The sequence below is a fragment of the Erythrolamprus reginae genome, chromosome 9 (genome assembly GCF_031021105.1).
Source record: "Erythrolamprus reginae isolate rEryReg1 chromosome 9, rEryReg1.hap1, whole genome shotgun sequence".
Taxonomy (NCBI): Eukaryota; Metazoa; Chordata; class Lepidosauria; order Squamata; family Dipsadidae; genus Erythrolamprus; species Erythrolamprus reginae.
Genome location: NC_091958.1, coordinates 30,196,428 through 30,223,713, shown reverse-complemented (window position 1 = coordinate 30,223,713; position 27,286 = coordinate 30,196,428). Strand labels below are relative to the sequence as shown.

Genomic DNA, 27,286 nt, shown 5'->3' with positions numbered 1-27,286 from the left:
GGTCAAGAGCTCCTGCCACCGGACAGCTGCTCTCTTTCTGACAGCTGGGAAGGGACAACTGTATGTTTTTTCGGCCCAGCTTCCAAAGCAGATGGAATGACTCAGCTTCTGGTGAACTGTCCAGCTCAGGGAAGAAGACAATAAGCTAAGCATGGACACGCTTGGAGTACGAGAGGGATACCTTCTCCCCCCACACCAGTCTTATACCGTCTATTTTGCAAAAAATCTCCTTCTCAGCTTCCTAGTTCTCTGCAGTTGTTTACACAGATGCTACTTTGCCCCTCCCTCCAAATCCTTCCATTACAATCTGGACCACCACCAAATATGTAACATTTGGAATGACAACCTGCTTTGCTCAAGAGCCAGTCGGCCAGTGCCAATGCTGGAGGCTGGCAAATATATATTATGAGTGGCAGGGAACAGAAGGTGCTGGCTGATATTTGTCAGTGTGGAGGCTGTGATCCATTCTGGCTCAGCTTGGCTGAAAATCACAATAAATAGATAGGGAAAATTGCTTCCAGGCCATGCAAATGGCCCCCTGAAGATCTGCTTGTGTTTTGTAAGTGGGAAGTTCTCCTCTGCATGATTATGACATCATATGTTTTCATGCATTTATCACCTGGAAGTAATTTCACCAATAAGGAACAATCAATATAATAATTAGAATAACTTCAAACAGACAGATATTTGGCACATAGCACCCCAAATTTAACCATGGTTGATAAGAAAGACAAAGAGGCCTGGAGAGTGGATGTGGCAATACCTGGAGACAGCAGAATGGAAACAAAGGAAAAGAATTATATATATATATACAGTAATACCTCGTCTTACGAACCTAATTGGTTCCAGGGGGAGGTTCGTAAGACGAAAAGTTCGTAAGTCGAAACATTGTTTCCCATGGGAAACAATGTAAAATCCATTAATCCGTGCAACGAAAAAAAAAAAAGGTAAAAAAACGCCGCCGCCCGGCTGTCACCTTTTGAAACAGCCGGGGGTGCTTCCCAGCGTCCTCCTGAACCCAAATGCCAAACCCGAACTTCAGGGTTCGGCGTTTGGGAGGCTGCCGAGAAGCCCCCCGGCTGTTTTAAAAGGTGACAGCCGGGCGGCGGGGCTTCTCGGCAGCCTCCCGAACGCCGAACCCGGAAGTTCGGCAAAAGTTCGGGTTCGGGAGGCCGCTGAGAAGACCCGCCGCCCAGCTGTCACCTTTTAAAACAGCTGGGGGGCTTCCCAGCATCCTCCTGAACCCGAACGCCAAACCCGAACTTCAGGGTTTGGCGTTCAGGAGGCCGCCGAGAAGCCCCCCGGCTGTTTTAAAAGGTGACAGCCGGGCGGCGGGGCTTCTCGGCGGCGGCGGTGGCAGGTTCGTAAGAAGAAAAAAGTTCGTAAGAAGAGGCAAACATTTTCTGAACCCTGGGTTTGTATCTCAGGTTGTTCGTAAGACGAGGGGTTCGTATCATGAGGTACCACTGTATTATATATATACTGTATATAACAGAACAGAACAGAATAGAACAGAACAGAATAGAATTCTTTATTGGTCAGATGTGAATTTTCTATAGAGTAAAGTGGAGCGGAACGGAACAGAACAGAACAGAATTCTTTATTGGCCAAGTGTGATTGAACACACATGGAAATTTGTCTTTGGTGCAGAAGCTCTCAGTGTACATGAAATAAATGATACATTTGTCAAGAATGATAAGATACAATGCTTAATGACAATGAACTGGAGAAATAACAAAACACAAAGACCAGCAAATAGAAATAGAATAGTATAGAATACAATAATTGATTCCTTGGGTGTGAGGGAAGACCCCCCTCCTAGAACAATGAAATATTTTGAGAAATATTAAAAAGGCAGAATATTATAGTTCCCTAAAGGAGGAAGGGAAAAACATGCTCTTGGAGACAGAAAGTAGCTCCCAAGTCTTTCTTAATAGCCCCAACCAGCAGACATTTTGTGTCCATTGGGAAAGACTAGGCCACCCTATCTACAAAACAAAAGACTTTCAGCTCCAGAAGGATGGGACTAAGACATGGTCCTCCAGGACATAATTGGAGCGTGTGCACACATTTTCACACATGCACCAGTACCTACACCCATAATTCAATGCCTGGGGGGGGGGCAAAAACAGCTTTGCCCATCACCCAGAGACCCTCTGGAAATGGACTGTTTCCCAACTTCTGGTGGGACCAGTAGGCTCATATTTCGCCCTCCCCAGGCTCCAAAGGCTTCCCTGGAACCAGGGGAGAGTAAAAACACCCTCCCCCATCCCCCCAGAGGCTCTCCGTAAGCCAAAAATCAGCTGGCCAACACACACATGCACATTTGAGCTGAGCTAGGGCAATGGCTTGTGTGCCAGCAGATATGGCTCCGCATGCCACCTGTGGCACCCGAGCCATAGGTTCGCCATCACTGTAACACTTCTACCAACTAGCAGCAGAGCTCATCACATTACACATTCTCCTAAAGACATTGCATCACCCTCCAGGCTTCAACCAAACCGAGCTCAGACAACCCATAGAGCCAGCTATCACAACAGCCAGTAGAATGGACAGGAACAGGAAGTTCAAGTGCAAAGCCCAAGCGAAGGTATAAATACCCCTCACTCTCAACTCCATGTGGTCAGCTACCTAGAACCCATGTGGTTCTGCTTCATTAAACCATCTTTCCAATCATCCCCCCTGTTTCCAGTGCCTTTCTCCCAGCTTGGAACTGGACCAGATGGATATTTCTCCCAAAAGGTGCTGACATCTGGAGCACCAGTGTTCTTGACCAGATGTCGTCCTCTTGTGGATAGAATGGAAGAAAAAACAACCTGTGCACCTATCTTTTTGACTGTGTTGCCCAAGTGGTCACAGTCTTTCATTATTTGATTCATGTCTTTCCCTGTATCATTTATTCCTGCATGGATCACCAGTAGTGGGTAGTAGTAAGTGGGCTTTAATATTTTGGAAAGGTTTTGCATTATGTCAGAGATTTTGGCTCCAGGGAGGCAGCACACCTCTCTCGTTTGATTGTCCAATCTGCAGATGGTAGGTTCAGTTCCACTGAGAACTGAGTCTCCAATCACTAGCACTCTCCTTTTCCTTTTGATTGGGTTGGTGTGGTGGGCCTTTTTTTTTGTTGCGAGGTGTCAGTTGGTGCTTATTTATTATTAGAGTTGAAAGGGACCTTACAGGTCATCGAGTCCAACCCCCTGCTTAAGCAGGAAATCCTACAGCACCCCAGCCAAATGGCAGTCCAATCTCCTCTTGAAAATGTCCAAAGTTGGGGAGTTGACAACCTCCGCTGGCAGGCCGTTCCACTGGTTGATCGCTCTCACCGTCAGGAAGTTCTTCCTTACTTCTAGGCTGAATCTCTCCTTGGTCAGCTTCCAACCATTGTTCCTCATCCGGCCCTCTGGTGCCCTGGAAAATAGTGTGACCCCCTCCCCTCCGTGGCAACCCCTTAAGTACCTGTATACAGCTATCATGTCCCCCCTAGCCCTTCCTTTTACTAGACTATCCATGCCCAGTTCCGGCAACCTTTCTTCGTATGGCCTGGTCTCTAGTCCCTTTATCATTTTAGTTGCTCTTTTCTGCACCCTTTCCAGAGTCTCTATGTCTCTTTTGAAGTGTGGTAACCAGAACTGGATGCAATACTCCAGGTGCGGTCTGAACAGGGCCTTATAGAGTGGTATTATTACCTCTCTGGTCTTGGAGTGTATCCCCCTGTTCATGCACCTTAGGATTGTGTTGGCTATTTTAGCTGCTGCTGCACATTGCTGGCCCATGTTTAGCTGGTTATCCACCAAGACTCCAAGATCCCTTTCACAGTCACTTATGGTGAGTGTGGTTTTGCCCAGTTTGTATGTATGTTTTGGGGATTTTTTGCCTAGGTTTCTGTATCCTGTGCCTATCCTCTGGGGTGTTGGCCAATCCCGCCAGTTTGGTGTCATCTGCGAATTTAATTAATTCCCCCTCTATTCCCTCATCTAGTCATTGATAAATATGTTAAAGAGTACTGGGTCTAGGACTGATCCCTGTGGTACCCCGCTGCCTACCTCTATCCCATTGAGGGCTACTCACTGGGTGCGATTGGTCAGCCAGTTTTCAATCCATCTTGTTGTGTTACTGTCGATCCCACTCTTCTTTACTTTGGAAAGTAGAAGGTTGTGGTCCACCTTGTCGAATGCTTTGTTAAGGCCAGGTATATTATGTCCACTGCGTTTCTCTGGTCAATTGATTTGGTCATAGTGTCAAAGAATGAAATGAGGTTGGTTTGGCATGATTTGTTTCTGACGAATCCATGATGGCTGGTGGTTATTATGTTGTTCGATTCAAGGTGTTAACAGATCTGTTTCTTGATTATCTTTTCTAATATTTTCCCAGGAATAAGTGTTAGGCTGATCAGTCTGTAGTTTCCTGGGTCTGTTTCTTTCCCTTTTTTGTAAATAGGGACCATGTCAGCTCGTTTCCAATCGTCTGGTAGGTCACCTGTGATCCAGAATTTTTGAAAGATGTGGCACAGAGGTTCAGTGATGACATCAGCAAGCTCCTTTAGGACTCTGGGGTGCAGTCCATCTGGTCCTGGTAATTTGTATTAATTGAGTTCCAATAGGTGGTCTCTTACTGTATTTTTATTAAAGTACTGATTTGTTCCAGTTTTGATTTCTGCAGCTGTGATACAAGCTCGTTGTTTTGTTGTTTCTTTGTGCATGAAAACAGATGTGAAAAAGGTATTGAGCAGTTCTGCTTTTTCTTTATTGTCCGTTACTTCTGTGCCATCTCCTCTTTTTAGTGGACCGACTGCTTCCTTGATATTTTTTTGGGGGGGGGGGGTTGTTTATGTGTTGGAAGAAGCTTTTTTAATTGTCTTGGACTTTTGTTGCTAGGCTTAGTTTGTACTGGGCTTTTGCTGTCCTGATTTTTTCTTTGCAGATTCTGCATCTGTCTTTTTTTTCATTCAGTTTGTTTGTTAGGTCTTTGTGTAGCAAGCTGGTTTCTTTTTGGATTTTGGGTGTTTCTTTTTCATCAGGATAGCATTGTTTTGGGCTTTTGTGATCGTGGTTTTTAAGATTTTCCAAGCTTCTTGCATGGTTTTGCCTTTTAGGACTGTTGTCCAAGAGATCACTCTCAGGTTTTCTCTAAATTTATTGAAGTCTGCTTTTTTAAAATCTGGGATTTTGATGTTGTTGGGTCCAGTTGGTTGTGTTGATATTATATTGAATTTGAGGATGTTGTGGTCACTTTCACCCAGCACTCCATCTGTTTCGACCCCTACTATCACTTCTTCTCTTTTTGTGAGAATTAGGTCCAGTATGGCTGCCCCTCTAGTTTTCTCCTCTACTTTTTGGACTATGAAGTTGTCTGCAAGGCATGTCAGAAATTTGTTTGATTTTTTGCTTGGTGCTGAATTATTTTTCCAATTTATGTCCAGGTAATTAAAGTCTCCCATTATTACTGTGTTGTTTTTCTTGCATATGTGTGTCAGTTGGTTGTTGAAAAGGCTGTCCATTGTTTCTGTTTGGTTTGGTGGTCTGTAGTACACACCAATTGTTGTGTTGCACTTTTTTTCTTCTTTGATGTTGACCCATAAGCTTTCTAGAAGGTTTTCTTCTTTTGTAGCTTGTAACTCAGTGACATTGTAGTAGACTTTTATGTACAATGCAACTCCACCTCCTTTTTTGTGTGATCTGTTTTTTTTGAATAGTTTGTATCCTTTAATCTGTATATTCCATTTGTGTGTATCGTCCCACCAGGTTTCGGTGATTCCAACTATGTCGTATTTGCCTTCGTGGATTAGAATTTCTAGTTCACCCTGTTTGTTCACTAGGCTTTGTGCATTGGTATACAGTAGTCCCTCGCTATACCGCGCTTCACCTACTGCGGCTTCACTTCATTGCGGGTTTCTGAGGAAGTCGATCGGCAGATTTAAACAGCCCGCCGAACTCGATCAGCAGATTTTTTTTTAAAAAAAATAAATCTAAAATTGTAAATACTGTATTTAAATACTGTATCTAAAATAAATACTGTGTGGGAAGGGTTTATAAACACTTAAAACAATGAAAACTTACCAAACAATTACAATATAAATACTTAAATAAGTACTATCAGTCGATAAATTCCCCACCGCAGATTTCACCTATCGCGGCCAGGTCTGGAACGTAACACCAGCGATAGGTGAGGGACTACTGTAAAGGCATTTGAGTTCTTTGTGCCTGTTTTTGGGAGGGCCCTGGGTGACTTCTGGTTGATGTTTGTCTCCCTTCCCTTCCCTTTTTAGTTTGTTGTTGACCTTGCTTGCTGAGGGGCCCTGATTGGTGTTAGGTTCTGGAATATGGTTGCCCACCCCACACGGTGTTAGTTTAAAGCCCTTCTGACGAGTTAGGCTAGCCGGTTTCTAAGGATATTCTTCCTAGTCTTAGTGAGGTGTAATCCGTCTCTAGCTAGAAGCCCATCCTGGAGAAAGTATAGTTCATGATCAAAAAATCTAATGTTTCTTTGGCGACACCACCTTTTAGGCAGTGGTTCAGCTGCAGAATCTTTCGTTCTCTTGTTGGGTGCCGTCCTCTTGTAGGTAGTATGGTGCTGTTTAATTGTGCTTTCTTTCTGGTGATTCTTTGTCAATTATCTGTGCGTTCTCTTATGTTAGGAGTCCCAGGTATTTGTTGCTAGTAGACAGTGGGGTTGGGAGGGGCTGGGTTGGAATTGGTAGCGGTTTTGTATTTGGTTTGTATTTCCTTCTTTGGGTGACATGTGTCCAGCCGTTTTCATCATCTGGGGGGTTGATTGTGTTTTGCTCCTCTGAGGTGTTGGTTCTGATAGGAGTTTGTCGGTCTTTCTCGTTTTGATGTTTGAGTTTCAAAGTTTTTAGGTTTTTCTCTAGGTTTTCTATTTTTTCCTCAAGTAGTTGGATTAATTTAAAGTTGTTGCATGTAAAGTTTGAGGTTTGAGGGTAAAAGTGTGTACATGGAACACAAACTGCAAATCACCATGGAGTCAGTTCCTTCCTCAGTCTTCTGTGTGGTGGGTCTGTCTTCTATGTGTGTGGTTGGTACTTCTTCTGGGTATGTGGTTAGTTTGTCTTCCATGTATGTGATTGGTTGCAAAGTGGATATAGGAGAGTAGAATAAGGGAAGTTGTGCTTGTAGTTTGTTAGGTTCTTTTGTAGGGTGCCTGTAGGTATTTTGCAAGATGAGTGTGGTGGGAGAGCTGTATCCTGGTTGGGTGGGGTTGAGTGTTCAGTTATACAATTTGTGCACTGTTAGGTGTGCAGTCGCTACCTTTCTCCTCCTCTTCTTATTGAAACTCGCAGTCCTCTGGCAACTGCTCTTTCCCCAGTCTCTGTAAATAAAAACTGATTGGAGAATACTATTTCCCTCCTTTCTCCTCTTCTTCTTATTCAAACTTGCAGTTCACTGGCAGTTGCTCTTTCCCCAGCCTCTGTAAATTCAAACTGACTTATTCAAACTGACCAGTCTGGCCTGGCTTTTTTATTTTTTGTTGGCAAACAAATAAAATGCTGCACTTGTAAATGAGCAGGGAAATCCCTACTTAAGCCTACCCTACAATTATGACGTGAAGCCTGGGCTGAAATGCTACTGGTTCTCACCGGTTTAGACATATTGGTAGCGGCAGCCAGGTTGCCACTCACTCGCCCTGCAAGCTGATGTCCTGGGGCTCTTGGCCACCCACTGCCGCTGATGCTCCTGGATGCCTTTTGGGGGAGCCTGACATGCATCCGGCCTGCAGAATGGAGCCTCTCAAGTACGAGGACCTGGGCCACGCTGCCTTGGGCCAGACACATATCGGAGTCGCCAAAGCCACTTTTGCCTCGCACAAAGAACAGTGTGGAGCCTGGGAGCCGGAGAGGCCCGGTGACTTCCTCTGCGGGGCTGCACCCACCTGCAAGGCTTCTGTGATGGTGGGGGTGTTACCTTCCCATGAGGCTGCCAGCCCCTAACCTGGGGAAACCCCAGACTTCTGGACTTCAGTTCCCAAAATTCTCCAGCCAGCGCCCATATTACTTCCATGCTTTCTCCTGCTTTAAAACATCATTTAAGGGAAAGTTTATTCTGCAAAGCACCTGAAGGTAGGACAAGAAGGGATGGATGGAAACATAGAAACATAGAAGACTGACGGCAGAAAAAGACCTCATGGTCCATCTAGTCTGCCCTTATACCTAGGGGGAAATTAAAAAAGCTTCCCTACTGGTTCTGCGGGCATGGGTTGGTAGGTGTGGCAGGGGAAGGATACTGCACAAATCTCCATTACTACCCCACTCTGGGGCCACCCAGAGGTGGTGTCAGGGTTCCACGTAACATTCAAACTAAATCAGAATCCAAGTCAAACTGTTCCTCAAAGTTCCAATTTATTGCCAGAGCCATCCTGGCACCTACACTGGGAAAGCTGGATCTGACATCCATTGTCCCCTACCCACAAACTTGTTATGTTACCCACTCAGATTGTGTCAGCATGGCCAGTTCTTCCTCCACTTTCACCCAGGTGGGTGGGCATAGGATGGCCTTGAACTTCTCGAAAGAATGCATTGTGGCTGCATCTGTCCTTCCTGATTATCACCCCTCCCAAGTTCCCATAAACATCAGGCCTTCTATAGAAAGTATGGCAAGCCGTTAATTTATCACCAACTTCTGCACCAGATTTACAGGGATATTTGCTACTACAGTACTCAAAATTTCCACTACTGGTTCTCCAGAACCTGTCAGAACCTGCTGAATTTCGCCCCTGATGGAGACTTATGAAAGAGAGATCTGAACCTAGAATGAAGGAGAAACTTCCTGAAGGTGAACTTGATGCCACCTGTGGTAGTCTGAGTGGTCTGCCAGTGAAAAAGGGCTCTGATTTCCATTTTTGGCCTCCTGCAGACCTCTGTCAATTAAAACAGAGCTTAGGAGGGCTGCACACAGCCTTTCCGAGCTCCGTTTTCATCGGCAGAAGTGTCACAAGCCAGTCCTTTACTGCAGTGTTTCCCAACCTTGGCAACTTGCCAGCATCCGCTGGCTGGAGAATCCTGGGAGATGAAGTCCAAATATCTTCAAGTTGCCAAGGTTAGGAAACACTGCTTTACTGTTCCCAGGGCTGTCCCCTGGGCCAGATCTACGCACCCCACAGGCTGCATCCAGCCCATGGGCCTTCAATTCGACAGCCCTGCTTCAAGGGGCAACTCAACCACCCCTCCCCACCTGGTCTTGTTCAGGGACCAAGAGGGCCCTTACCTTGTTAGAAAGCAGTTCCTGGACCTGATACGATGAATGGATGCTAAATGGATCCCAGTTGGTAGGAAAGGAAAAGTCAACCTAGACAAATGCCATCTGCCTTCATTGAGCATGTAAGCATCCAACTTCTGGTGGGGGCAGAGCTCGGCAAGCTTTTCCCACATGCTCATTTAATGAAGCATGAAATCTGGCCACCGAAAGGAAAAGATTAAGAAGTAGCTGCGTTAATAGCTAACAAATTTATTCCTAGGCAACATTCAAGAATGCACAAGTGGCTTAATGACTCCTAAAGTCCTTAAGAACCCGGGGCTTAGTTTTTATGATGCTGGTCTTAACTAGCCCAGATTATTTGCATTCAAATAAACCAGAAGTAATATTGTACCTGGAATCTTGCATTGCACAGTAGTATGATTGTAATGCTTTGCCTATGTCGGTTATGTCACAGGTTTCCCCTAATTAGTGACCTGGATAACTGAGAATCTCCATAGACATTCAAGACATTGAAGCCCAGCCCTGCCCAGCTATTACATGCCAATAGGCATAATTTGCCTCTGAATCAAAAATTAAAAGCAGAATTTAGCTTTGCTGCCCAGCTCTGACTTTCACAAGTGGAACTATTAGCTACTTCTGAAGGCGCTTTCTTCCTCTGGGTTTTGTGAGACACAAGTAGCTGGAGAGAAAACAAGGAAAGAAGGGAGGGAGGGAGGAAGGAGAGGGAGAGAAGGAAGGAGAAAGAAGTAGGGAGGGAGGGGAAAGGAAGGAAGGAGGGAGGAGGGAAGGAGGGAAGGAGGGAGAGAAGGAGAAAGAAGGAGGGAAGGGAGAGGAAGGAAGGAAGGAAGGAAGGAAGGAAGGAAGGAAGGAAGGAAGGAAGGAAGGAAGGAAGGAAGGAAGGAAGGAAAGATCAGAATGCAGAGACCCAGCCAGAGCCCTCTGGGCAAGTTTGTAATTCCCTCAACTTGGAACTAAAGTCTAAGAAAGTAATAGTTAGATGCCATGGGAGAATTTTGGGTGGGAAGACAGACAAGTTGCAAAGCTAAAAGTGTGGGGAATAAAAACATGGAGGACTGGAAAAGATCTTGCAAGTCCTCTAATCCAGAGGTGTTAAACTGGATTTCCATTGTAGTTGATCTCCACGGGCCAGCCAGCTGGGGGAGACAGGACAGACAGTAGATGGGATGGATGCCTCCTACAGCACCCTGCTGGCCAAAATGGGCTGCAGTGTGGGGGAGACATTTTCGTTAGCAGAGGCACTGCAGGCTGGTCCTTTGCTATTTCAGGTTGGACCCACAGACTGGATGAGGCCCGTGGAGCTTGAGTGTTACACCCCTGTTCTAATCCAACCCCCTGCTTAAGGCAGGCGACCCTACAACCACTCCTGACAAATGATATAAAAAAGGCAATGGGACCCTACAAAGTATACAAAGAAGAGCAACAAAGCAACAAATGGTAAAGAGTTTGGAGCAGGGGTGGTCTGCTGGGATTCGCAGGGGCCCGGGAGAACCTCTAGCTAAGCCTGTGCAGTTAAGAGAGCCTGCAAATCCCACTCCTAGCTGGCCTTAGCCACCCGCGGGATGGAGGCTGAATTGTATGAGGAACGGTCGAGGGAGCTAGGCATGTCTAGTCCAGGGGTGTCAAACTTAAAGTGCATAGGCTGGATCTGGCCGGCAGGCTGCTTAGATTTGGGCCCGTCTGAAAATAGCAAAGGACCAGCCTGGAGAGCCTCTGCTAGCAAAAACGGGGCTGCCCATAACCACTTTTGACCTCCAAAGTGGTCCTGAAGACCATCCTTGACTTAGAAGGTTATAAAAGGGAGGAAAAATAAAATATTTTGCCTTTCAGGCTTGCAGAATTCTGCTACTATAGCCTATGTCAGTGATGAAGAACCTTTTTTCGCTCGGTTGCTGAAAGCACATGAATGTGCACTATTGCAGATGCATGAGTAATTCAATGCCTGGGGAGGGTCAAAATGGCCTCCCCCACCCCGTGAAGGCCCTCTGGAGACCAGAAACAGCCCATTCCCAGCTTCTAGTGGGCCCAGTAGGCCCGTTTTTCACCCTCCCCAAGCCCCAGAGGCTTCCCTGGAGCCTGCAGAGGACAAAAACACCCTCTCCCACACCCCTCTTAAGGCCCTCTGGAGGCTGAAAATGCCCTCCCAGAGCCTCTATGTGAGCTGAAAATCAACTAGCCATTCACACATGCAGGCTGGAGCTGAGCTAGAGCAATGGCTTGCATGCCGGCAAATATGGCTGCGTGTGCCACCTGTGGCACCCGTGCCATAGGTTCGCCATCGCTGGCCTATGTCAATCATTTATAGTCTTCTGATGGAGTCAGCTTCTTGATCTGCTCTCTCTCTCTCTTTCTCTCTGATAAGGTGATCAAATAGATCAAGTTAGTATTTAAAAAACAAAATTACAGAGAGGTACGCCTCCCTATTTTTATAAGTTTATAAACTATGTCTGTGCAGGTGCGGGCCCATGTCATGCCCACCATGGCCATGCTGCCCACCCAGGCCGCCCAGGGTCAGCCGCAATCCTGATGTGGCCCTCAGTGAAATTGACGTTGACACGCCTGGTCTAGTTCAGGGGTTTCCAACCTTGGCAACTTTAAGACTCCCAGAATTCAGGCCTCCCAAACCCTCTGTGCACCCTGTTTTTTGCAAAAATGGACTCATTTTTCACCTGTTGCGAAAAAACGAGGCAAGCATGCGCGCATGAAGCAAAAAATATGAAAAATTGAAGAAAAAAGATGTCGGTGCCCATCGGCCTGAGTTTGGAGCGGTCACATCCAAATTGAGCAATCTGGCAGCCACTACCGGTGCGCTGTCCCCTACTGCACTAGTAGCAACTCACTACTGAGTATAATGTAGTCTTTTAGGCTAACTCTGCCAACTGCTGGCAGTTCAATCCTGACAGGCTCCAGGTTGGCTCAGCCTGCCTTCCTTCCGAATTTGGTAAAATAAGGACCCAGATTATTAGGGGCAAGAGGCTGGCTCTGTACACCACCTAGAGAGAGCTGTGGAGCACCAGGAAGTCTAAGGGCCATTGCTCTTTCAAGGCGGAGATCCTACTCTCTGCGGGCTGCGATGTCTTTTCAATTGACGCAACCTTTGTGACTTCCTTCCCAGGAATCCTTCCCCAGACGGCTGTGAATTAATTCTTTGTTTGCGGCTGACTAATCTCCCCTCTGCCTATCTCCCTCTCCAAACAAAGCCCCACTTTCAGCTTCCCAGGCCAACCAGTCGATCCCATTCAGCACTGCACAGAAGCCAGCCAGTCACCTTTCCCTTCTTTTATTATTATTACTTTGCGTTCTGCCTTCCCTGCCCATTTTTCTTTCCAGTCTCCTCACTATTAAGCCTCCTCCTTCGAGTGCATCTCTGGCAAATTAATTTTGCTTCGTTTCCATTTGCCCAAACACTCCAAGGACGGGTGGGACAGATAATTTGCATCCTGTCTGGGGAAACAAAAGCCTCGCCTGGACCTGAATATTAAATAAGGACCTTGATCCACATATTGAACATGTGGCCCAGTGCCCAGCGAGAGGCCCACATTAAAACAACATACGCGTGTATGGCCAGAATCTGAAAATGACATTTAGGACTAAAATGGTCCGACTTAGATTGGCATAGGTGGGCCTGATTGGGGCAGATTGCAGGGGTGATTCAGAAATATAATTTTATGCCATTTCATTCTATTTTAGAATTGAATTGAATTTTTTTATTGGCCAAGTGTGGTTGGACACACAAGGAATTTGTCTTTGGTGCAGATGCTCTCAGTGTACATTGAATGGAATGGAATGGAACGGAACAGAACAGAACAGAACATATTGGCCAAATGTAATCGGACACACAAGGAATTTGTCATTGGTACATATTCTCTCAGTGTCCAAAAAAAGAAAAGATACATTTGTCAAGAATCATAATGATAGCCTTAGAGTACAAATAAGCAATCAAATCATACTGCAAAACCATCAACATAAATCATAAAGATACAACAAAGTTACAATCATCTTTATTTGGGGAGGGTGAGTCAAGAGAAAACAAGGAGTAGGGGGGACATGACAGCAGGATTCCAGTGTTTGAGATGCTGCCACCAAGAAGAAGTGGGTCCACTTATTTTCCAAAGCACCAGGGGGCAAGATATGAAATAATGGATGGAAACTAATCAAGAAGAGAAACAACCTGGAATTAAGGAAAAACTTCCCAACAATGAGGATCATCAACCAAGGAATGACTTGCCTTCAGAAGTAGTGGTGCTCCATCATTGGAGGTTTCAAAGAAGAGACTGGACAGCTATTTGTCTGTAATTGTATAGGGGGTTGGACTAGAACACCTCCAAGGTCCCTTCCAGCTCTCTCCTGGTTGGTTGGTTTTCTTGACAAGGCAGCAGGTAGAGAGCTTGTGTTCTCTGCTAAATATCCTAAAAGAAAGAGTCACCCTGGAAGGACAGCCTTTTTAGTCAATGGTTGTTGAAAAATCAGGAAGCTGGTAGCATCTTTTCCAACAAACCCATTTCCTTAAAGACTTTCGTTTGTGCCTTTTAAGGAAACATGTTCATCAGAAAAGGCATTACTAGATTCATGATTTTTTTTGGAGAAATGGTGCCTAAAGCAGAGTTTACTTGCTAAACCAGAATCTCAAGAGCTTTCTTTAGGGTGTTGTGTGGGAGCAGGGATGATGATTTCATGTCTTGGTTTCGACCAGGCAAAGCAGCTGGCGCTTTCGTGACTAGAATCAGCTGTTCAAACCAGGCAAGGATCTCCAATTGGCAAGAGGCACGGTGGGCTGGGGATGGCAATGAAGGAGAAAGCATAATAGATCCTATGGAGAAGATTAGTGTATGGTCTTTCTGATTGCCTTTATAATGAAAAACCAGGCTAAGCTAAGTGGGGGGGAGTCTCTCAAGAGCTGGAATAGAGAGGGTGCCTCAAGAGCTGGAGTAGAGAGGTCCCTCAAGAACTGGAGTAGAGAGGTCCCTCAAGAGCTGGAGTAGAAAGGGTTCCTCAAGTGCTGGAGTAGAAAGGGTTCCTCAAGTGCTGAAGTAGAGAAGTCCCTCAAGAACTGGAGTAGAGTGGTCCCTCAAGAGCTGGAGTAGAAAGGGTTCCTCAAGTGCTGAAGTAGAGAAGTCCCTCAAGAACTGGAGTAGAGTGGTCCCTTAAGAGCTGGAGTAGAAAGGGTTCCTCAAGTGCTGGAGTAGAGAGGTCCCTCAAGAACTGGAGTAGAGAGGTCCTTCAAGAGCTGGAGTAGAGAGGTCCCTCAAGAGCTGGAGTAGAGAGGTCCCTCAAGAACTGGAGTAGAGACGTCCTTCAAGAACTGGAGTAGAGAGGTCCTTCAAGAGCTGGAGTAGAGAGGTCCCTCAAGAACTGGAGTAGAGTGGTCCCTCAAGAGCGGGAGTAGAAAGGGTTCCTCAAGTGCTGGAGTAGAGAGGTTCCTCAAGAACTGGAGTAGAGAGGTCCTTCAAGAACTGGAGTAGAGAGGTCCTTCAAGAGCTGGAGTAGAGAGGTCCCTCAAGAACTGGAACAGAGAGGTCCCTCAGGAGCTGGAGAGGTTCCTCAAGAACTGGAGTAGAGAGGTCCTTTAAGAACTGGAGTAGAGAGGTCCTTCAAGAACTGGAGTAGAGAGGGTTCCTAAAGTGCTGGAGTAGAGAGGTCCCTCAAGATCTGGAGTACAGAGGTACCTCAGGAGCTGCAGTAGAAAGGGTTCCTCAAGTGCTGGAATAGAGAGCTCCCTCAAGACTGGATTAGAGGTTTAGCTCAAGTGATGGAGTAAAGAGGTCTCTTAAGACCTAGAGTAGAGAGGTCCCTCAATAGCAACATCACGGATCCTTCCAGAAGCATCTTGCAAACTTCCACATTCTAATCAAAGACTGCAGCTTAGGGCCTATAAGCCTCAAAGATGAAACACACATACATTTCTGACTCCTTCATAATCTTGGTTGGGCTTTATTCTGTAGAACCTTCTGAACACAAAGATTGAAAATCTGGCATCCCAGCAGAAACAGCCAGAAACTGTAGCCTAAGTCCTTACATTAAACTTAGCCCAGTTTAAAACTGGGGGGCGGGATTAAAACTTTCAACAGGTTGTAAAAGTGTTCTTAAATTTCAACACTTTGCACGTGGCATGGCTCCGTCAGTCATTACTCCATCCCCTGAAGACTCCGCCCTCTCAAACTCTTGGCTATGCCAACACTGGCCCTTCCTGTGTGCCCATCATCGATCCACCTCCCACCATCCTAATTAACTCAAATTAATTAACAAGGGAGTTGAACTTTCTTTTCTGATGCCATCTATTTCTTGGCTTTTCCCTGAAGCTCAGCAGCTGCTGCAGGATAGAGCCAACTCTTGGTTGTTTCTAGGCTCAGAAGACTTTTGGCACCAGCTTCCAGGGCTTTGGTCAAACGCGAGTGCTATCTTCATTTTTCTCACACAAACACATACCGACGTACAATGTTCCCTCTAATTTTTTCCCGATGTGGGCGGAAAAGTATAGTGTCTGAGCGACAGTCCCTTTGGGACTGGGCGGCATAGAAGAAGAAAGAAAGAAAGAAAGAAAGAAAGAAAGAAAGAAAGAAAGAAAGAAAGAAAGAAAGAAAGAAAGAAAGAAAGAAAGAAAAAATTCCCTTCTTTTTTTATTAAAAGAAATTAATAATAAAACAAAACCAAAATATATTACTATTATTATCTTCTCTTTTTCCACCCCTGTCTCCTCCCCCCTTGTGTGTGTGTGTGTGAACTCTTGAACCATTTCCAATTAGAGGTGAGCTATTGGAAATGGTTCAAGAGTTCACACACACACACACACACACACAAAACCGCTGGGGTTTTTTTCTCTGTTATTATTTGGGTGCTTTTTACCATATGCTTTAAATCAAGAGTCATTTCTCTCTCTTTCACTCTCCCCCTCTTGCTCTCTCTCTCTTTTTCTCACTTTCTCTCTCCCTCTCTTCCTCTCTCACTTTCTCTCCCTCTCTCTCGTTTTCTTTTTTCATTCTCTCTCCCTCTTTCTTTCTATCTCTCTTGCTTTCTTTCTCTTCTCTCTCTTGCTAACTCTCTTCCCCCCTTTCTCTCTCTCTCTCTTTCTCTCTCCCTCTCTGTCAGAGAGGGGGCTGTGAGAGCGCTTCCTCCGAGCACTTAGGGAACGCCTGCCCTGCCTCTACTGCAGCCCCCTTGCTGGAAGTCTGGGACGAAAGCGCTCCCAGCGAAGGGGCTGCGAGAGGGGAGGGGCGGGCATTCCCGAAGCCCGCAGAGAAAGCCCTCTCTCACAGCCCCCTGGCTGGGAGCACTTTCGTCCCGAGAAGCCGAAGCCGCAGCCGCCACCACCGCGAGTGGGGGGGAGAGAAAGAGAGAGAAGTCGCGCCCCAAGGCAAGATGCAGCGGCGGAGGAGAGGGGGCGGATCGCGCCCCAGGCAGGAGGCGGCAGCGGAGGAGTGGGGGCGGATCGCACCTCAAGGCAGGAGGCGGCGGCGGAGGAGAGGGGGCGGATCGGGCAGGCAGGGGGCAGGGCCGAGAAGCCAGAGGCACGTTTGGCCGGAGACACCGTGGGGAGGCAGGGGCGGCCGCGGCTCCCTTTCCTCCTACTGCCGCACCTCCCCGCCCCCCCCCCCCCCGTGGGCTGGCAGGGGGATGGGGAGCGCACGCCCATGGAAAAGGGCGTGCGGGGGGGGTATTTTGGGGCACGCGGGCGCGCAGCTTACAGGGAACACTGCCCACGTACATAACCCATTATTAGAAAAATCCTAGAATGTGAAAAATTAGAAAAACAGCCCATAGAATTAAAACAGAAAGAGGATTCAGAATACTTTGAAGTTTGGAATTTGTTCTATAATTGATTGGAAAGGAAGAATTTAAAAAAAAGAAAGATGATGTATAAATGTATATATTGATGTTTGGTTAAAGAATGAATATAGGATTCTATAAGTTTGGTTGTAATATATATATATTACAAGGCAAAGGTTGCAGGTTCAAGTCCCAGTGGGTATGGCTAGCTGATGAGGCCAAAATAAGGCCGAAATAGATCTATCCTAGTCTCCCTTAATTTTCAAATTCAACAAAAAAAACCCACCATGTGACATATATATATATATATATATATATATATATATATATATATATGTCACATGTTTAAGCTGAATTTGAAAATTAAGGGAGACTAGGATAGATCTATAGAATATATATATATATATATATATATATATATATATATATATACACACACATATACAGTGGTACCTCAAGATACGAACCCCTCGTCTTACGAACAACTCGTGATACGAACCCGGGGTTCAGAAAAATTTTGCCTCTTCTTACGAACTTTTTTCGAGTTACGAACCGGCGTTCGGGAGGCTGCTGGGAAGCCCCCCGGCTGTTTTAAAAGGTGACAGCTGGGCGGCGGGGCTTCCCAGCAGCCTCCCGAACGCCAGTTCGTAACTCGAAAAAAGTTCGTAAGAAGAGGCAAATTTTTTCTGAACCCCGGGTTCGCTTCAGGAGGTTGCTGGGAAGCCCCCCAGCCCGGCTGTGACCTTTTAAAACAGCCGCGCGGCTTCCCAGCTGTCTCCGAACGCCAAACACGGAAGTTCGGCTTTGGCGTTCGGCTTTGGGAGACAGCTGGGAAGCCGCGCGGCTGTTTTAAAAGGTCACAGCCGCGCTGGGGGGCTTCCCCCCCGAACCCCGAACTTTTGCCGAACTTCCGGGTTCAGGGTTGGGGGGGGTGCTGGGAAGCCCCCCAGCCCAGCTGTGACCTTTTAAAACAGCCGCGCGGCTTCCCAGCTGTCTCCGAACGCTGAACGTGGAAGTTTGGCTTTGGCGTTCGGCTTCGGGAGACAGCTGGGAAGCCGCGCGGCTGTTTTAAAAGGTCACAGCCGCACTGGGGGGCTTCCCAGCACCCCCCCGAACCCCAAACTTTTGCCGAACTTCCGGGTTCGGGGGGGTGCTGGAAGCCCCCCAGCCCGGCTGTGACCTTTTAAAACAGCCGCGCGGCTTCCCAGCACCCCCTCGAACCCCGAACCCGGAAGTTCGGCAAAAGTTCGGGGTTGGGGGGGTGCTGGGAAGCCCCACCGCCCAGCTGTCACCTTTTAAAACAAGGTGACAGCCGGGCGGCAGCTGTTTTTTTGCAGGGGTTTTTTTTTGGTTGCACGGATTAATTGACTTTACATTGTTTCCTATGGGAAACAATGTTTCGTCTTACGAACCTTTCATCTTACGAACCTCCCCCTGGAACCAATTAGGTTCGTAAGACGAGGTTTGACTGTATATAATATATATATATCATCTTACAAACGCCTCATCATACAAACTTTTCAAGATACAAACCCAGGGTTTAAGATTTTTTTGCCTCTTCTTACAAATTATTTTCACCTTACAAACCCACCGCCGCCGCTGGGATGCCCCACCTCCGGACTTCCGTTGCCAGTGAAGCGCCCGTTTATGTGCTGCTGGGATTCCCATGAGGCTCCCCTCCATGGGAAACCCCACCTCCGGACTTCCATGTTTTTGTGATGCTGCAGGGGAATCCCAGCAGCGCAAAAACGGGCGCTTCGCTGGCAACGGAAGTCCGGAGTTGGGGTTTCCCAGCAAGGGGAGGCTCAGTGAAATTGCAGCACCACAAGAACACAGAGGTCCGAAGGTGGGGTTTCGAGGACTTTGGTGTTTTTGCGATGCTGCAATTTCACTGATGCTCCCTTCGCTGGGAAACCCCACCTCTGGACTTCCGTTGCCAGCGAAGCACTTGTTTTTGCGATGCTGGGATTCTCCTGCTGGGATTCCCCTGCAGCATTGCAAAAACACAGAGGTCCGGAGGTGGGGTTTCCCATGGAGGGGAGCCTCAGGGAAATCCCAGCAGCACAAAAACGGGAGCTTCGGCTGGCAAAAGGGGTGAATTTTGGGCTTGCACGCATTAATCGCTTTTCCATTGATTCCTATGGGAAACATTGTTTTGTCTTACAAACTTAAGAACCTCGTCCAGGAACCAATTAAGTTTGTAAGACAAGGTATCACTGTGTGTATATATATATATATATATGGTTTTTTTATGTCGGATCACCCTGGTATAAAAAAACATATAGCCCCTCCCTGGTACAGAGCTGGAGGGATCAAGGTCTGGTGACTCAACTGTTAATTCTCTGCCTTACAAGGCAGAAGCTGCCAGATCGAATCCCAGTAAGGAAGGGTGTGGCTAGCTGATGAGGCCAGAACAAGGCCAAAATGGTACCATCCTAGTCTCCCTTAATTTTAAAATTTCAGCTAAAAACATTTGACACACACACACACACATATATATACAAGGCAAAGGTTGCAGGTTCAAGTCCCAGTGGGTATGGCTAGCTGATGAGGCCAAAATAAGGCCGAAATATATCTATCCTAGTCTCCCTTAATTTTCAAATTCAGCAAAAAAACATGTGACATATATATATGTTTTTAGCTATATAAATATACCAGGGTGATCCGACATAAAAAACATATATATATATATATATATATATATATGTGTGTGTGTGTGTGTGTGTGTGTGTGTGTTTTCGTAGATTTTCACGGGTATATGTATGTAGATTGTCCTGAGTTCTGGTTTTGCCCCGGGTAATATATATATTAATAGATAAGTAGATAAAAACTGTAAAGGAAATACAGTTTATTTGAATGATATATAAATAAAAATTTAACATTAGGACAATTTACCATAGAAAGGTTATAGATGGATTTGTATGCCGCCGAACTCCCAAGGGACTATGGGCAGCACACAATCAAAGAATAAAAACATTGATGTGACATTAAAACCCCTTAAAAACAACTCAAAACACCATAAAACCATCACTGAAAAACAATTAAAACAGTTAAAAACAATGTGTGTCATTAATGGCTGGATCCCGATGATGTACCATCAGATCAACGGCCCCAGGCCTGCTGGAAAAGCCAGGTCTTTGCAGCTTTCCAGAGGTTAGTAAGGTAGGGGCAGCCCGGATCTCAGGAGGTAGCTGGTTCCAAAGAATCGGAGGAGCCACAGAGAAGGCCCTCCCCCCATGGACACATGACACTGTTTAGCTGACAGGACGCGGAAGAGACCAATTCTGTGGGCCCTGATCGGTCGCTGGGAGCGATGTGGTAGAAGACGGTCCCGAAGATAGTCTGAGAAGTACAGCAATAGCAATAGCACTTAGGCTTATATACCGCTTCCCAGTACTTTCCAGCCCTCTCTAAGCGGTGTACAAAGTCAGCCAATTGCCCTCAACTATCTGGGTCCTCATTTGACCCACCTCGGAAGGAGGGAAGGCTGAATCAACCCAGAGCCGGGGGTGAGATCTGAACTGCCAAAATTGCAAACCACTGCACCACCATGGCTCATAGTATACAGATCGATGATGACGAACCTATGCCACATGTGCCACAAGTGGCACGGGAGCCATATCTGGGGGCACGCGAGGCTTTGCCCTAGCTCAGTTCCATTGCACCCTTGTGCACTGGCAGCTGGTTTTCAGCCTTCTTTTCGGCCATTTTCGCTCTCCCCAGGCTTCAGGAAAGCCTCCTGGACTAGGGATGGGTTCCTCCGAGTTCAGATCAGATCTCCTGAACTGGTAGTGATCTGCTGCTGACGTCATGTAACTGGATCGGCCGGCGTTGCCCTCTTTCTTTTTGTTCAACTGCTGAAAAATGGCCCTCCTGCCCGCCCCCCGTGCCCCCCGGGTTAATACTGACATTTATTTCTTCATACAGCTGATCGCTTCCTCAGCTGTGTTTCAGGCTGATTCTGGCTGATTCTGGCTCCTGAGAATGTGCAGAAACCTAATTGCACGAGGGGACACATGCGCAAAACAGCGCAACGTGAACCCGTGGGCAAGGCAAGCGCAACCCACCCCTGTCTTGAACCCTGGAGGGGGGGGAAACGGCACATTGGGCAACCGGAAGATCATTTCCAAACTTCCCGTTAACCCCGTTAGGCCATTTTTCGCTCTTTCCTGAAGCCTGGGGAGAGCAAAAAGCAGCCATGGAGCCCAACGCATGTCTGGAGGCTTCAGTGAGGCCTGTGTGCATGTGCAGGGAAGGGGGCAGTGTGTGGTGTTTGTGTGCATGCGTGGGGGGAGGTCATTACATGGGTGCACTATCCCCGTGCGCACACCCTTTTGGTATGCTTGTTGACTGAATGTTAATGGAAGTTTTTTAAAAAATCAGAATTTTAAGGATTGTTTTTTATGGACATTAATTGGATTGTTCTACTATTGTCTTTTTGTATATGTTGTGAGCCACCCCGAGTCCTCAGAGAGGGGCGGCATACCAATCCTATTAAACTTGAAACTTGAAACTTGAGGCCAGAAATGGTTCGTCCTCATTGGTATAGATGGACTGTTCAAAATGACCACAGCACTGGAAAAAAGTGGCCTGAGCATTTTTACACTCATGACCACTGCAACTTCGCCGCGGTCATGTGATTAAAATCTAGCCACTTGGCACCTGCTGTGTACCTGCAACGGTCCCAGTGCCACGGGGTCACGGGATCAGCGCGAGAGAGACTTCAGCCATTTGTTTGCTTCACCGCATGCACAGAAGCACAAAACCGCCGAAATCCCACACGTGCATGCGTGTCCCCTCACGAGATTTTTCTTCCTGCGCATGCGGTGTGTGCCATCAACTACCCTTCCGGCAGCAGCCCAAGACTGAGCCATATTCACTTCACAACCGCACTTCACAACTTTAACAACCACAGCGATTCACAACAAACGCCTTTCTTAGCAGCAGGAATTTTGAGCTCGACAGTGTACGTCGTAAGTTGAGGACCGCCCATCCCGGTAGACCTTCCGCTTCAAGAAATGCTGCCTAAGCCAATTGCTTCTCCTCTCAGTAGGAGTTCAGTCTGGCGGGAAGAGTGGAGGGGGGGTGCAAAGAAAGCAGAATTTTTCCACTCTGCCAACTGGCTCAACCAAGAGAGGTCACACACTCCTGATTAGCCCAAGAGGCTTTTATGTTCTCCCCCCATCCTCCTTCTGTGTATGTGTGTGTGTTGAATGAACAAAAGGGGGCTGAAACTCCAGCCAAGTAATCATACAGATGGAAGGTGGCTTAACCCTTTCCTCTCCAGAATGAAGGACGGGCAAGCAGGTTCTTGGGTCTATGCCTCTTTCCTTCCCCATGGCAATCCAGCTGTTTGTTCCCCTTTGCCCTTCCTTGATTCCTGTCGTACTGATGAGCACAGTTCTTGGAAAGCAACTTTGCTCAGAAACAACTGGAGTTTTGGGGAGGCCGCTTGAAGGTCACTTTGGAACAACACTGAACCCAGAATATAAATATGCAGCTGCACAAAACTTTTAATTACCGGCAAATTTGTTACTGTTATTTTTTTCCCATTCCCCAATAACAAATTGATATGCTAAATGATTTGCCTTTTTAGCTATTACTGGTTTGCATCCTGATTTTATTAGTTTTTAACCCATTATTCAAGGTGTGAACATATCCAACATGCCTTCCTCCTTCTGTTTTTCCCAAAACAACCCTGTGAGGTGGGTTGCGCAAAGTCAGAGGGATTGGCCCAATGTTAGCCAGCTGGCTTTCATGCCCAAAATGAGACTAGAATCCACATCCCCTCATATTTTTTTACTTTTGTTACAAAGGCTGGTCAAAGACCATAATAAAGAGTTTTGATTTGATAAATATTGAAAAATGAGAAATCCAGATAACCAGGGCACAGCCTAATTGATGAAAAACACAAAAACTTAGCCGATATCAGGATCTTAAAATCGAACTACAACAACTCTGGCGTAAACCAGTACAGGTGGTCCCAGTAGGACCAGCACCCAATCAGCACACTGGATACTGTGCCGGCATTTGAAAACAATAAACATTGAAAATACATCACACAGTCCTAGATGCTTGGGAAGTGTTCAACTTGTGATATTGCGATACGAAATCCACCATATAAATCTTGTTTGCTGTGTATTACTGTTTTTGATGAATAAAATAAGAATAATAATAACAGTAACAACAACAATAACAATAACAATAACAACAACAACAGAGTTTGAAGGGTCTCTGGAGGTCTTCTAGTCCAACCCCCTGCTTAGGCAGAAAAGCCTCTACCACTTCAGACAGATGGTTATCCAACATCTTCTTAAAAACTTCCAGTGTTAGAGCATTCACAACTTCTGGAGGGAAGCTGTGGTATTAACACTTCACATGATTAAGGATCTTTGCTGTGAACTCAAGATACCCCTAACTGCAAGAGTCCCAAGTACAAGATTTGGACCAAAATTTTTCAGAGCTGCAACCCACCCAAAGTGACTTTTTAGGATATCCTTCCTAAAATTGCAATTGAGGTTCTAGAGTTGCTTCGTTCTGAGTTCTAGGCAACCTGCCCTGTTCTGGGATTCTCCATTCCCTTGCACAAGCCTTACACATCTGTAGCCAAGAACACACCTACCTCACCTAGTTTGCTTTCCCTCATACAGTAGTAATCCATTCCATGACTTTGGGCGCAACCCAATTCGGTTGTGACCGGAAGTGAGACTGACTGCACATGTACATGCATTAAAAATAGCGAGGATTACAGAATTACAAAAAAGAATCATACAAAGTCCAGGCATTTGCTGATGATGTGATCTTTATAATAGAAGATCCCATGACATCAATATTAAAATTAATAGATTTAATAGAAGAATATGGGAAAGTGGCAGTTTTGAAAATTAATAAGGAAAAGACGCAATTATTAACATAAAATATGATGGATTCACAGATAAAACAATTAGAAAACTTAACAAATATGAAGATAACAAAAAAAGTAAAACATTTGGGTATTTGGATCTCAGCCAAAGCTATATCCTTAAAAAATGATAATTATATAAAACTTTTAGGTCAAATTTAAAAAGATCTGGAAATATGGAACAATCTACAGTTATCTTTACTAGGAAGGATTTCTACAATTAAAATGAATATTCTCCCTAAAGTATTGTTTTTATTTCAGGTAATCCCAATAAAAAAATTATTTTTATAGTTACAATGTACTCAAAATGGCATTTAATTTTGTTGCACCATGCCCAATGACAATAAAGTAAACTAAACCTAAACTCCAACCTGGAAATAAGGAGGAACTTTATGACGGTGAGAGGGATCCACCAGTGGAACATTTCCCTGCGGAGGTTGTGAATGCTCCAACCCTGGAGACCTTCAAGAAGAGATTGGACTGCCATTTGTCTGGGGTGGTGTAGGGTCTCTTGCTCAAGCAGGGGGTTGGACTAGATGACCTACAGGGTCCCTTCCAACTCAAGTAAGTAAGTAAGTAAGTAAGTAAGTAAGTAAGTAAGTAAGTAAGTAAGTAAGTAAGTAAGTAAGTAAATAAATAAATAAATAAGAAATAATATAGAATAGAACAGAGCAGAGCAAAGCTGGGAGGGACCTTGGAGGTCTTCTAGTCCAGCCCCCTGCTCATTTTCTCCAGGTACAGCAAGGGCAACTGCCAGATGTGCCAACAACGATCGCCCAGAATCTCCAAGCTGGAATCTCTGGCAACCGTATTTCCAGCACATCTGGAAAACAACCGACTGCCAACAGGTATCTCAGACTAGTGGGCAAAAGGCTGAGTCAGACCTCAGCTGCAAAAAAATCCCTTTATGAGCCAAGTGGGAATTCTGGTCCCAGACAGCCCTTATGCATTTTTCAAATCCATGCAAAGGGAACCCATAGGGCGGGGCAGGTGGGTGTGGCCATAACCCTATTGTTGCCAGCCCCCAAGAGCAGTTCTCGTCCCCCCCCCACAAACAAATGGGGAGGGCTTCTCAACAGCCACAAGGGCAGCAGACACTGTAAGGGGGCCTGCATAAGCTCACCAATGTGCCCACCGTCCCTGTCTTACTGTCCTCTTGTCCAAATTTACCTGTACCTATTCTGCTTTGGTTTCTATCCATACCAATACCTGCTATGTTGTTCATTTTTGACAAATAAAATAAAGTAAAATAAAATAAAATAAAATAAAAATAAATACAATAAAATTAATAAAAAATAAAAATACAATACAATACAATAAAATTAATAAGTAAAATAAAATAAAATAAACCAGCCCGAGAGAAAGATGGTGGCTACCAGCATCCCCTCTTCAGAGACCCAATTGATACAGCTGAGTAGCTTTCCCGCCCCCACCTCTTTCCAACCAGCCCAGCGTGGAAGGGGGGGGGGGAGAGAAAGGGCTCCGATTTGACAAGGGGTCGCGCCCCGCTGCACCGACTGGAAGAGCAGCCCCAGAGACCCAGCCAGGTCCGCAGCAAAGCCGGGCAAAGCCAGGCACGAACCCCAATCCGGCAGGTGCATGCAAGAGCGCTCTATGCCGCGCCCACAAAGGGCTTTGTAGTCCAGGCTGGGAGCGCTCGAGGGGTTTTGTGGTCCAGGCTAGGGGAACCGAAAGGGCTTTGTAGTCCAGGCTAGAGGTGCCCGATGGGTTTTGTAGTCCGGTGCCCCCGGAGGGATGCCAGAGTGGGGCGGCGGAGAGAGCAGCGAGTCCGGCGGCTTTGCCAACCGCTCCTGCCTTCCACGCTCCCCGCCCGCGGGAGCCCCAGCCTGGCCCCCGGGCTCTGCAGGCCCCCGTCAGGCGGGCCGCGATGGCGGGGGAGTCCTTACCTTCGCTGGAGAAGCGCCCCGCGCGCAACGAGGCTCGGTCTGCAGGAGGGGCGGCAGCGGCGGCGCTGCTGATTCCTTGCCCAAGGCGGAGTCGGGGGCGGGGGGCGGCGGCTTCTCTCTACCACCCGCTCCGTCAGAATAGAAGCTGGTAGGGGCCTCGGAGGTCTTCTAGTCCAGCCCCCCCGCACAAGTCCCCAGCATTCCAGACAGAACGGAACACAAAGAATTTGTCTTTGGTGCAGATGCTCTCAGTGCACATAAAAGAAAAGAGACATTTGACAAGAATCATGAGGTAAAAAATACTTAATAATTGTCATAAGGTTTCAACAAGCAATGGGGAAACTATCAATATTAATAAAAATCATAAGGAAACGAGCAACAAGTTACAGTCATACAGTCCTAAGTGGGAGGAGATGGGTAATAAGAATGATGAGAAAAAAACTACTATTAATAGTAGTGCAGATTTAGTGAATAGTTTGACAGCGTTGAGGGAATTAGATTATCCAAGATGGCGCCGACCAAAGCTGCCTCGGTGAAATGAAATGAAATGAATTGAATTATTTGTTTAGCAGAGTGATGGCGTTTGGGAAAATACTTTTCTTGTGTCTAGTTGTCTTGGTGTCCAGTCTCCTCTTAAAATTCTCCAGTGATGAGGCACCCACAAACAACTGGTGGCAAGCTGTTCCACTGATTAATTGTCCTCACATTTGGGAGGTTTCTCCTTAATTCCATACATACCACCATGCCCATGCATTGAGAGGTTGCTTCTCCCAATGACTTCAGTCAGAACTGAGCTGGAAGGGACCTTGGAGGTCTTCTAGTCCAGCCCCCTGCTCAAGTAGGAGAACCTATACCCATTTCAGAGAAGTGTCCAGTTTCTTCTTTAAAACCTCCAGGAATGGAACACCCACAACCTCTGGTGGCCAGCTATTCCACTGGTTAATTGTCTTCATGGTTAGGAAGTTTCTCCTCAATTCTAGGTTGCTTGTTTCCTTGATTAGAATAAATAGTATAGTACATAGTATACTATAAATAGTGAAAAGGAGGTCTTCTAGTCCTACCTCCTGCTCAAGCAGGAGATCAGGCATCATTTCAGAAAAGGACTGTCTAGTCTCTTGTTTGTTTGTTTGTTTGTTTGTTATGCTGCCCAACCCGCAAAAGGGGGTGGGGAGGGAAAGAAAGAGAGAGAGAAAGAAAGAGAGAAAGAAAGAAAGACTTTTTAAAAAACTTCTAATGATGAAGCACCCACAACTTCTGGAGTCAAGCTGTTCCACTAGTTAGTTGTCCCCACTGTGAAGAGATTCCAGGTTGCTTCTCTCCTTGATTAGATTAGAATAGTATAGAGCTGGAAGGGACCTTGGAGGTCTTCCAGTCCAGCCTCCTGCTCAAGCAAAATAACTTATACTATTTCAGAGAAGTGACTATCCAGTACATTCTGGAGTCTGCGGAGAGGGGCGGCATACAAATCTAAATAATGAATGAATGAA

At 46.3% G+C, this 27,286-nt stretch overlaps 1 protein-coding gene across 1 annotated transcript in view; it reads right to left on the bottom strand.

Annotated features, from left to right (window-relative positions):
- LOC139172042 (adhesion G-protein coupled receptor G1-like) overlaps nt 1-25,884 on the bottom strand; it is a 122,458-nt gene extending 96,574 nt beyond the window's left edge. Inside the window, exon 1 of the mRNA XM_070760695.1 lies at nt 25,800-25,884. The gene's annotated coding sequence lies outside the window, so the exon portion shown is untranslated. The remainder of the gene's footprint in view (nt 1-25,799) is intronic.
- Between the last annotated feature and the right edge of the window lie 1,402 nt (nt 25,885-27,286).